The sequence below is a fragment of the Chiloscyllium punctatum genome, chromosome 43 (assembly GCF_047496795.1).
Source record: "Chiloscyllium punctatum isolate Juve2018m chromosome 43, sChiPun1.3, whole genome shotgun sequence".
In the NCBI taxonomy this organism is placed as follows: domain Eukaryota; kingdom Metazoa; phylum Chordata; class Chondrichthyes; order Orectolobiformes; family Hemiscylliidae; genus Chiloscyllium; species Chiloscyllium punctatum.
This window is the reverse complement of record NC_092781.1, coordinates 33,311,236-33,323,360: the sequence shown is the minus strand read 5'-3', so window position 1 is coordinate 33,323,360 and position 12,125 is coordinate 33,311,236.

The window sequence follows — 12,125 nt, the reverse complement described above, 5'->3', positions numbered from 1 at the left end:
TGAATGAATGGACTCATTCTTTCAAGAGGTGAGCTGAGCCTAAGGCATGGAATGAACGAGAGAAGCTCCATTCCTTGGCTGAACACGTGCAGTTGGTTTCATGGAATGATGTGTGCTGTTTGGTTCATTGAATGTATGACAACACAGTGTTTAATAGAGTCAATACGTTAAGTTGAATGAGAGAATCTCTACTCATTAAATGAACAAGTCCGGTTTGTTTCAATGATTGAATGAGTACAGTTTGAATCATTAAATGTCTGAGTTTAGTATTTTCATTGAATGAATGCAATTGATTCATTGATAATATGACTGAAGATTGATTCAATGATTGAATGACTGTGGTTCGATTATCTGAATGAATCATTTAAACTTGAGACATTGAATGAATGAGAGAATCTCTACTCATTGAATTATTACAGGTAGGTTGTTTCAAACAATATCTGAGATTAGTTGGATTGATGGATTCAATTTCGTTTATGGACTGAAGAACTCTAGTTTGTTTTAATGAATGAATGCAATTTAATTCTCAGTATGAATGAGGTATGAAATGAATGAGAGAAGGTCTACTCAAGGAATTATCACGTTCATTGAATGAATGAGTGCATTTCGTTTCATTAAATGAAAGAAGCTCTGCATATGAAATGAACACAGGCAGGTTCCTTGATTGAATGAATGAGGGCAGTTTGTAAGATGAAATGTCTGAGTTTTGTTTGATTCATTGGCTCAATGCATAACATTTGATTTATTGAATGAAGGACAGTAATTTGTTTCCATGAATGAATGAATTCAGTTTGATTCTCTGAATTAATAAGGTAAGCTTGAGGCATGGGATAAGTACAGTTAGTTTCCTGGAATGATGTGTGCTGTTGGTTACATTGAATGAATGACAAAGCAGTGTTTAATTGATTGATTGCGTTTTGCTCGTAATGTTGAATGAATGAGTAAAACTCTGCGCGTTGAATGAACACTGGCAGTTTGTTTCGTTGAATTGATTGAAGCAGTTTGATTCATTAAATGTCTGAGTTTAGTTTGATCCAAGGATTCAATGCATAACATTTGTTATATTGAATGAATGTTTATAGTTTGCTTCAATGATTAAACGAATGCAGTTTGATTCTGTGAATTAATTAGACAAACTTGGGCATGGACTCAATGAGATAAGCTCCACTCATTGACTGAAGATATTGAGTAAGTTTCATGGAATGATGAGTGCAGTTTGTTTCATTGACTGAGGAGTGCAATTTGCTACAGCAATGAATTGAATGAATGCGTGCAAGTTGTGATGCAGAATTTTATGAGCGAAGCTCTACTCAATGAATGAACACGGAGAGTTAGTATCATTGAATGAATGAGTGCAGTCGACATATTAAATGTCTCAGTTTTGTTTGATTCATTCAATCCACGTATAACATTTGTCTTATTGAATGAATGACAGTAATTTGTTTCCGTGAATGAATGAATTTAGTTTGACTCTCTGAATGAATGAGTTAAGTTTGAGGCATGGTTAATGTACAGTTAGAGACATGGAATGATATGTGCTGTTTGTTTGTTTGAATAAATGACAACGTAGTGTTTAATACAGAGATTGCGTTAAGCTCGTAATATTGAATGAATGAGTAAACCTGTCCATATTGTATGAACACTGACAGTTTGTTTCTTTGAAGGAATGAATGCAGTTTGCTTTATTAAATGCCTGAGTTTAGTTTGGTTCATTGAATCAATGCATAACTGGTTTTATTGAATGAATGTTTGTAGTTTGCTTCAATGAATGAATGCAGTTCGATTCTCTGAATGAATGAGACAAACTTGAGGCATGGAATGAATGAGATAAGCTCCACTCATTGACTGAACAAATTCAGTTCGTTTCATGGAATGAATGAGTGCAGTTCCTTTCATTGAATGCAGGAGTGCAGTTAGCTTCAGCAATGAATTGAACGAATGCGTGCAAGTTGTGATGTAGAATTTTATGAGCGAAGCTCTACTCAATGAATCAACACAGAAAGATGGTATCATTGAATGAATGAGTGCAGTTGATGAGGTTTGTTTGATTCACTCAATCCTTTTATAACATTTGATTTATTCAATGAATGACAGTAATTTATTTCCATGAATGAATGAATTTAGATTTACTCTCGGAATGAATGAGGCCAGTTTGAGGCATGGAATATGTGCAGTTAGATTCATGGAATGATGTGTGTTGTTTGTTTCATTGAATGAATGACAAAGCAAAGTTTAATAGACAGATTGCGTTAAGCTCGTAATATTGAATAAATGAGTAAACCTGTCCTCGTTGTATGAACACTGGCAGTTTGTTTCGTTGAATGAATGAATGCAGTTTGATTCATTAAATGCCTGAGTTTAGTTTGGTTTATTGAAACAATGCATAACATTTGGTTTATTGATTGAATGTTTGTAGTTTGCTTCAATGAATGAATGCAGTTTGATTCTCTGAATGAATGAGACAAACTTGAGGCATGGAATGAATGAGATAAGCTCCATTGATTTACTGAACAAATTCAGTTCGTTTCATGGAATGAATGAGTGCAGTTTGTTTCATTGAATGAAGGAGTGCAGTTAGCTTCAGCAATGCATTGAATATATGCGTAAAAGTCGTAATCTTGACATTTATAAGAAAAACTCTACTCAATGAATGAACACGGGCAGTTTTTGCGTCATTGAATGAGTGAGTGCAGTTTGATATATGAAATGTCTGAATTTTCTTTGATTCATTGCATCAAGGCATAACATTTAATTTATATTGAATGAATGTCTGCAGTTTGTTTCAATGAATGAATGAATGGACTCATTCTTTCAAGAGGTGAGCTGAGCCTAAGGCATGGAATGAACGAGAGAAGCTCCATTCCTTGGCTGAACACGTGCAGTTGGTTTCATGGAATGATGTGTGCTGTTTGGTTCATTGAATGTATGACAACACAGTGTTTAATAGAGTCAATACGTTAAGTTGAATGAGAGAATCTCTACTCATTAAATGAACAAGTCCGGTTTGTTTCAATGATTGAATGAGTACAGTTTGAATCATTAAATGTCTGAGTTTAGTATTTTCATTGAATGAATGCAATTGATTCATTGATAATATGACTGAAGATTGATTCAATGATTGAATGACTGTGGTTCGATTATCTGAATGAATCATTTAAACTTGAGACATTGAATGAATGAGAGAATCTCTACTCATTGAATTATTACAGGTAGGTTGTTTCAAACAATATCTGAGATTAGTTGGATTGATGGATTCAATTTCGTTTATGGACTGAAGAACTCTAGTTTGTTTTAATGAATGAATGCAATTTAATTCTCAGTATGAATGAGGTATGAAATGAATGAGAGAAGGTCTACTCAAGGAATTATCACGTTCATTGAATGAATGAGTGCATTTCGTTTCATTAAATGAAAGAAGCTCTGCATATGAAATGAACAGAGGCAGGTTCCTTGATTGAATGAATGAGGGCAGTTTGTAAGATGAAATGTCTGAGTTTTGTTTGATTCATTGGCTCAATGCATAACATTTGATTTATTGAATGAAGGACAGTAATTTGTTTCCATGAATGAATGAATTCAGTTTGATTCTCTGAATTAATAAGGTAAGCTTGAGGCATGGGATAAGTACAGTTAGTTTCATGGAATGATGTGTGCTGTTGGTTACATTGAATGAATGAAAAAGCAGTGTTTAATTGATTGATTGCGTTTTGCTCGTAATGTTGAATGAATGAGTAAAACTCTGCGCGTTGAATGAACACTGGCAGTTTGTTTCGTTGAATTGATTGAAGCAGTTTGATTCATTAAATGTCTGAGTTTAGTTTGATCTATGGATTCAATGAATAACATTTGTTATATTGAATGAATGTTTATAGTTTGCTTCAATGATTAAACGAATGCAGTTTGATTCTGTGAATTAATTAGACAAACTTGGGCATGGACTCAATGAGATAAGCTCCACTCATTGACTGAAGATATTGAGTAAGTTTCATGGAATGATGAGTGCAGTTTGTTTCATTGACTGAGGAGTGCAATTTGCTACAGCAATGAATTGAATGAATGCGTGCAAGTTGTGATGCAGAATTTTATGAGCGAAGCTCTACTCAATGAATGAACACGGAAAGTTAGTATCATTGAATGAATGAGTGCAGTCGACATATTAAATGTCTCAGTTTTGTTTGATTCATTCAATCCACGTATAACATTTGTCTTATTGAATGAATGACAGTAATTTGTTTCCGTGAATGAATGAATTTAGTTTGACTCTCTGAATGAATGAGTTAAGTTTGAGGCATGGTTAATGTACAGTTAGAGACATGGAATGATATGTGCTGTTTGTTTGTTTGAATAAATGACAACGTAGTGTTTAATACAGAGATTGCGTTAAGCTCGTAATATTGAATGAATGAGTAAACCTGTCCATATTGTATAAACACTGACAGTTTGTTTCTTTGAAGGAATGAATGCAGTTTGCTTTATTAAATGCCTGAGTTTAGTTTGGTTCATTGAATCAATGCATAACTGGTTTTATTGAATGAATGTTTGTAGTTTGCTTCAATGAATGAATGCAGTTCGATTCTCTGAATGAATGAGACAAACTTGAGGCATGGAATGAATGAGATAAGCTCCACTCATTGACTGAACAAATTCAGTTCGTTTCATGGAATGAATGAGTGCAGTTCCTTTCATTGAATGCAGGAGTGCAGTTAGCTTCAGCAATGAATTGAACGAATGCGTGCAAGTTGTGATGTAGAATTTTATGAGCGAAGCTCTACTCAATGAATCAACACAGAAAGATGGTATCATTGAATGAATGAGTGCAGTTGATGAGGTTTGTTTGATTCACTCAATCCTTTTATAACATTTGATTTATTCAATGAATGACAGTAATTTATTTCCATGAATGAATGAATTTAGATTTACTCTCGGAATGAATGAGGCCAGTTTGAGGCATGGAATATGTGCAGTTAGATTCATGGAATGATGTGTGTTGTTTGTTTCATTGAATGAATGACAAAGCAAAGTTTAATAGACAGATTGCGTTAAGCTCGTAATATTGAATAAATGAGTAAACCTGTCCTCGTTGTATGAACACTGGCAGTTTGTTTCGTTGAATGAATGAATGCAGTTTGATTCATTAAATGCCTGAGTTTAGTTTGGTTTATTGAAACAATGCATAACATTTGGTTTATTGATTGAATGTTTGTAGTTTGCTTCAATGAATGAATGCAGTTTGATTCTCTGAATGAATGAGACAAACTTGAGGCATGGAATGAATGAGATAAGCTCCATTGATTTACTGAACAAATTCAGTTCGTTTCATGGAATGAATGAGTGCAGTTTGTTTCATTGAATGAAGGAGTGCAGTTAGCTTCAGCAATGCATTGAATATATGCGTAAAAGTCGTAATCTTGACATTTATAAGAAAAACTCTACTCAATGAATGAACACGGGCAGTTTTTGCGTCATTGAATGAGTGAGTGCAGTTTGATATATGAAATGTCTGAATTTTCTTTGATTCATTGCATCAAGGCATAACATTTAATTTATATTGAATGAATGTCTGCAGTTTGTTTCAATGAATGAATGGACTCATTCTTTCAAGAGGTGAGCTGAGCCTAAGGCATGGAATGAACGAGAGAAGCTCCATTCCTTGGCTGAACACGTGCAGTTGGTTTCATGGAATGATGTGTGCTGTTTGGTTCGTTGAATGAAACACAGTGTTTAATAGAGTCAATACGTTAAGTTGAATGAGAGAATCTCTACTCATTAAATGAACAAGTCCGGTTTGTTTCAATGATTGAATGAGTACAGTTTGAATCATTAAATGTCTGAGTTTAGTATTTTCATTGAATGAATGCAATTGATTCATTGATAATATGACTGAAGATTGATTCAATGATTGAATGACTGTGGTTCGATTATCTGAATGAATCATTTAAACTTGAGACATTGAATGAATGAGAGAATCTCTACTCATTGAATTATTACAGGTAGGTTGTTTCAAACAATATCTGAGATTAGTTGGATTGATGGATTTAATTTCGTTTATGGACTGAAGAACTCTAGTTTGTTTTAATGAATGAATGCAATTTAATTCTCAGTATGAATGAGGTATGAAATGAATGAGAGAAGGTCTACTCAAGGAATTATCACGTTCATTGAATGAATGAGTGCATTTCGTTTCATTAAATGAAAGAAGCTCTGCATATGAAATGAACACAGGCAGGTTCCTTGATTGAATGAATGAGGGCAGTTTGTAAGATGAAATGTCTGAGTTTTGTTTGATTCATTGGCTCAATGCATAACATTTGATTTATTGAATGAAGGACAGTAATTTGTTTCCATGAATGAATGAATTCAGTTTGATTCTCTGAATTAATAAGGTAAGCTTGAGGCATGGGATAAGTACAGTTAGTTTCCTGGAATGATGTGTGCTGTTGGTTACATTGAATGAATGACAAAGCAGTGTTTAATTGATTGATTGCGTTTTGCTCGTAATGTTGAATGAATGAGTAAAACTCTGCGCGTTGAATGAACACTGGCAGTTTGTTTCGTTGAATTGATTGAAGCAGTTTGATTCATTAAATGTCTGAGTTTAGTTTGATCTATGGATTCAATGCATAACATTTGTTATATTGAATGAATGTTTATAGTTTGCTTCAATGATTAAACGAATGCAGTTTGATTCTGTGAATTAATTAGACAAACTTGGGCATGGACTCAATGAGATAAGCTCCACTCATTGACTGAAGATATTGAGTAAGTTTCATGGAATGATGAGTGCAGTTTGTTTCATTGACTGAGGAGTGCAATTTGCTACAGCAATGAATTGAATGAATGCGTGCAAGTTGTGATGCAGAATTTTATGAGCGAAGCTCTACTCAATGAATGAACACGGAGAGTTAGTATCATTGAATGAATGAGTGCAGTCGACATATTAAATGTCTCAGTTTTGTTTGATTCATTCAATCCACGTATAACATTTGTCTTATTGAATGAATGACAGTAATTTGTTTCCGTGAATGAATGAATTTAGTTTGACTCTCTGAATGAATGAGTTAAGTTTGAGGCATGGTTAATGTACAGTTAGAGACATGGAATGATATGTGCTGTTTGTTTGTTTGAATAAATGACAACGTAGTGTTTAATACAGAGATTGCGTTAAGCTCGTAATATTGAATGAATGAGTAAACCTGTCCATATTGTATGAACACTGACAGTTTGTTTCTTTGAAGGAATGAATGCAGTTTGCTTTATTAAATGCCTGAGTTTAGTTTGGTTCATTGAATCAATGCATAACTGGTTTTATTGAATGAATGTTTGTAGTTTGCTTCAATGAATGAATGCAGTTCGATTCTCTGAATGAATGAGACAAACTTGAGGCATGGAATGAATGAGATAAGCTCCACTCATTGACTGAACAAATTCAGTTCGTTTCATGGAATGAATGAGTGCAGTTCCTTTCATTGAATGCAGGAGTGCAGTTTGCTTCAGCAATGAATTGAACGAATGCGTGCAAGTTGTGATGTAGAATTTTATGAGCGAAGCTCTACTCAATGAATCAACACAGAAAGATGGTATCATTGAATGAATGAGTGCAGTTGATGAGGTTTGTTTGATTCACTCAATCCTTTTATAACATTTGATTTATTCAATGAATGACAGTAATTTATTTCCATGAATGAATGAATTTAGATTTACTCTCGGAATGAATGAGGCCAGTTTGAGGCATGGAATATGTGCAGTTAGATTCATGGAATGATGTGTGTTGTTTGTTTCATTGAATGAATGACAAAGCAAAGTTTAATAGACAGATTGCGTTAAGCTCGTAATATTGAATAAATGAGTAAACCTGTCCTCGTTGTATGAACACTGGCAGTTTGTTTCGTTGAATGAATGAATGCAGTTTGATTCATTAAATGCCTGAGTTTAGTTTGGTTTATTGAAACAATGCATAACATTTGGTTTATTGATTGAATGTTTGTAGTTTGCTTCAATGAATGAATGCAGTTTGATTCTCTGAATGAATGAGACAAACTTGAGGCATGGAATGAATGAGATAAGCTCCATTGATTTACTGAACAAATTCAGTTCGTTTCATGGAATGAATGAGTGCAGTTTGTTTCATTGAATGAAGGAGTGCAGTTAGCTTCAGCAATGCATTGAATATATGCGTAAAAGTCGTAATCTTGACATTTATAAGAAAAACTCTACTCAATGAATGAACACGGGCAGTTTTTGCGTCATTGAATGAGTGAGTGCAGTTTGATATATGAAATGTCTGAATTTTCTTTGATTCATTGCATCAAGGCATAACATTTAATTTATATTGAATGAATGTCTGCAGTTTGTTTCAATGAATGAATGGACTCATTCTTTCAAGAGGTGAGCTGAGCCTAAGGCATGGAATGAACGAGAGAAGCTCCATTCCTTGGCTGAACACGTGCAGTTGGTTTCATGGAATGATGTGTGCTGTTTGGTTCGTTGAATGAAACACAGTGTTTAATAGAGTCAATACGTTAAGTTGAATGAGAGAATCTCTACTCATTAAATGAACAAGTCCGGTTTGTTTCAATGATTGAATGAGTACAGTTTGAATCATTAAATGTCTGAGTTTAGTATTTTCATTGAATGAATGCAATTGATTCATTGATAATATGACTGAAGATTGATTCAATGATTGAATGACTGTGGTTCGATTATCTGAATGAATCATTTAAACTTGAGACATTGAATGAATTATTATATTGAATTATTACAGGTAGGTTGTTTCAAACAATATCTGAGATTAGTTGGATTTATGGATTCAATTTCGTTTATGGACTGAAGAACTCTAGTTTGTTTTAATGAATGAATGCAATTTAATTCTCTGTATGAATGAGGTTTGAAATGAATGAGAGAAGGTCTACTCAAGGAATTATCACGTTCATTGAATGAATGAGTGCATTTCGTTTCATTAAATGTAAGAAGCTCTGCATATGAAATGAACACAGGCAGTTTCCTTGATTGGATGAATGAGGGCAGTTTGTAAGATGAAATGTCTGAGTTTTGTTTGATTCATTGGCTCAATGCATAACATTTGATTTATTGAATGAAGGACAGTAATTTGTTTCCATGAATGAATGAATTCAGTTTGATTCTCTGAATTAATAAGGTAAGCTTGAGGCATGGGATAAGTACAGTTAGTTTCATGGAATGATGTGTGCTGTTGGTTACATTGAATGAATGACAAAGCAGTGTTTAATTGATTGATTGCGTTTTGCTCGTAATGTTGAATGAATGAGTAAAACTCTGCGCGTTGAATGAACACTGGCAGTTTGTTTCGTTGAATTGATTGAAGTTGTTTGATTCATTAAATGTCTGAGTTTAGTTTGATCCAAGGATTCAATGCATAACATTTGTTATATTGAATGAATGTTTATAGTTTGCTTCAATGATTAAACGAATGCAGTTTGATTCTCTGAATTAATTAGACAAACTTGGGCATGGACTCAATGAGATAAGCTCCACTCATTGACTGAAGATATTGAGTAAGTTTCATGGAATGATGAGTGCAGTTTGTTTCATTGAATGAGGAGTGCAATTTGCTTCAGCAATGAATTGAATGAATGCGTGCAAGTTGTGATGCAGAATTTTATGAGCGAAGCTCTACTCAATGAATGAACACGGAAAGTTAGTATCATTGAATGAATGAGTGCAGTCGACATATTAAATGTCTCAGTTTTGTTTGATTCATTCAATCCACGTATAACATTTGTCTTATTGAATGAATGACAGTAATTTGTTTCCGTGAATGAATGAATTTAGTTTGACTCTCTGAATGAATGAGTTAAGTTTGAGGCATGGTTAATGTACAGTTAGAGACATGGAATGATATGTGCTGTTTGTTTGATTGAATAAATGACAACGTAGTGTTTAATACAGAGATTGCGTTAAGATCGTAATATTGAATGAATGAGTAAACCTGTCCATATTGTATGAACACTGACAGTTTGTTTCCTTGAAGGAATGAATGCAGTTTGCTTTATTAAATGCCTGAGTTTAGTTTGGTTCATTGAATCAATGCATAACTGGTTTTATTGAATGAATGTTTTTAGTTTGCTTCAATGAATGAATGCAGTTTGATTCTCTGAATGAATGAGACAAACTTGAGGCATGGAATGAATGAGATAAGCTCCACTCATTGACTGAACAAATTCAGTTCGTTTCATGGAATGAATGAGTGCAGTTCCTTTCATTGAATGCAGGAGTGCAGTTTGCTTCAGCAATGAATTGGACGAATGCGTGCAAGTTGTGATGTAGAATTTTATGAGCGAAGCTCTACTCAATGAATCAATACAGAAAGATGGTAGCATTGAATGAATGAGTGCAGTTGATGAGGTTTGTTTGATTCACTCAATCCTTTTATAACATTTGATTTATTCAATGAATGACAGTAATTTATTTCCATGAATGAATGAATTTAGATTTACTCTCGGAATGAATGAGGCCAGTTTAAGGCATGGAATATGTGCAGTTAGATTCATGGAATGATGTGTGTTGTTTGTTTCATTGAATGAATGACAAAGCAAAGTTTAATAGACAGATTGCGTTAAGCTCGTAATATTGAATAAATGAGTAAACCTGTCCTCGTTGTATGAACACTGGCAGTTTGTTTCGTTGAATGAATGAATGCAGTTTGATTCATTAAATGCCTGAGTTTAGTTTGGTTTATTGAAACAATGCATAACATTTGGTTTATTGAATGAATGTTTGTAGTTTGCTTCAATGAATGAATGCAGTTTGATTCTCTGAATGAATGAGACAAACTAGAGGCACGGAATGAATGAGATAAGCTCCATTGATTTACTGAACAATTTAAGTTCGTTTCATGGAATGAATGAGTGCAGTTCGTTTCATTGAATGAAGGAGTGCAGTTAGCTTCAGCAATGCATTGAATATATGCGTAAAAGTCGTAATCTTGACTTTTCTAAGAGAAGCTCTAGTCAATGAATGAACACGGGCAGTTTTTGCGTCATTGAATGAGTGAGTGCAGTTTGATATATGAAATGTCTGAATTTTCTTTGATTCGTTGCATCAAGGCATAACATTTAATTTATATTGAATGAATGTCTGCAGGTTGTTTCAATGAATGAATGGACTCATTTTTTCAATAAGTGAGTTGAGCCTAATGCATGGAATGAACGAGAGAAGCTCCATTCATTGGCTGAACACGTGCAGTTGGTTTCATGGAATGATGTGTGCTGTTTGGTTCATTGAATGTATGACAACACAGTGTTTAATAGAGTCAATACGTTAAGTTGAATGAGAGAATCTCTACTCATTAAATGAACAAGTCCGGTTTGTTTCAATGATTGAATGAGTACAGTTTGAATCATTAAATGTCTGAGTTTAGTATTTTCATTGAATGAATGCAATTGATTCATTGATAATATGACTGAAGATTGACTCAATGATTGAATGACTGTGGTTCGATTATCTGAATGAATCATTTAAACTTGAGACATTGAATGAATGAGAGAATCTCTACTCATTGAATTATTACAGGTAGGTTGTTTCAAACAATATCTGAGAGTTTTTGGATTGATTGATTCAATTTCGTTTATGGACTGAAGAACTCTAGTTTGTTTTAATGAATGAATGCAATTTAATTCTCAGTATGAATGAGGTATGAAATGAATGAGAGAAGGTCTACTCAAGGAATTATCACGTTCATTGAATGAATGAGTGCATTTCGTTTCATTAAATGAAAGAAGCTCTGCATATGAAATGAACACAGGCAGGTTCCTTGATTGAATGAATGAGGGCAGTTTGTAAGATGAAATGTCTGAGTTTTGTTTGATTCATTGGCTCAATGCATAACATTTGATTTATTGAATGAAGGACAGTAATTTGTTTCCATGAATGAATGAATTCAGTTTGATTCTCTGAATTAATAAGGTAAGCTTGAGGCATGGGATAAGTACAGTTAGTTTCATGGAATGATGTGTGCTGTTGGTTACATTGAATGAATGACAAAGCAGTGTTTAATTGATTGATTGCGTTTTGCTCGTAATGTTGAATGAATGAGTAAAACTCTGCGCGTTGAATGAACACTGGCAGTTTGTTTCGTTGAATTGATTGAA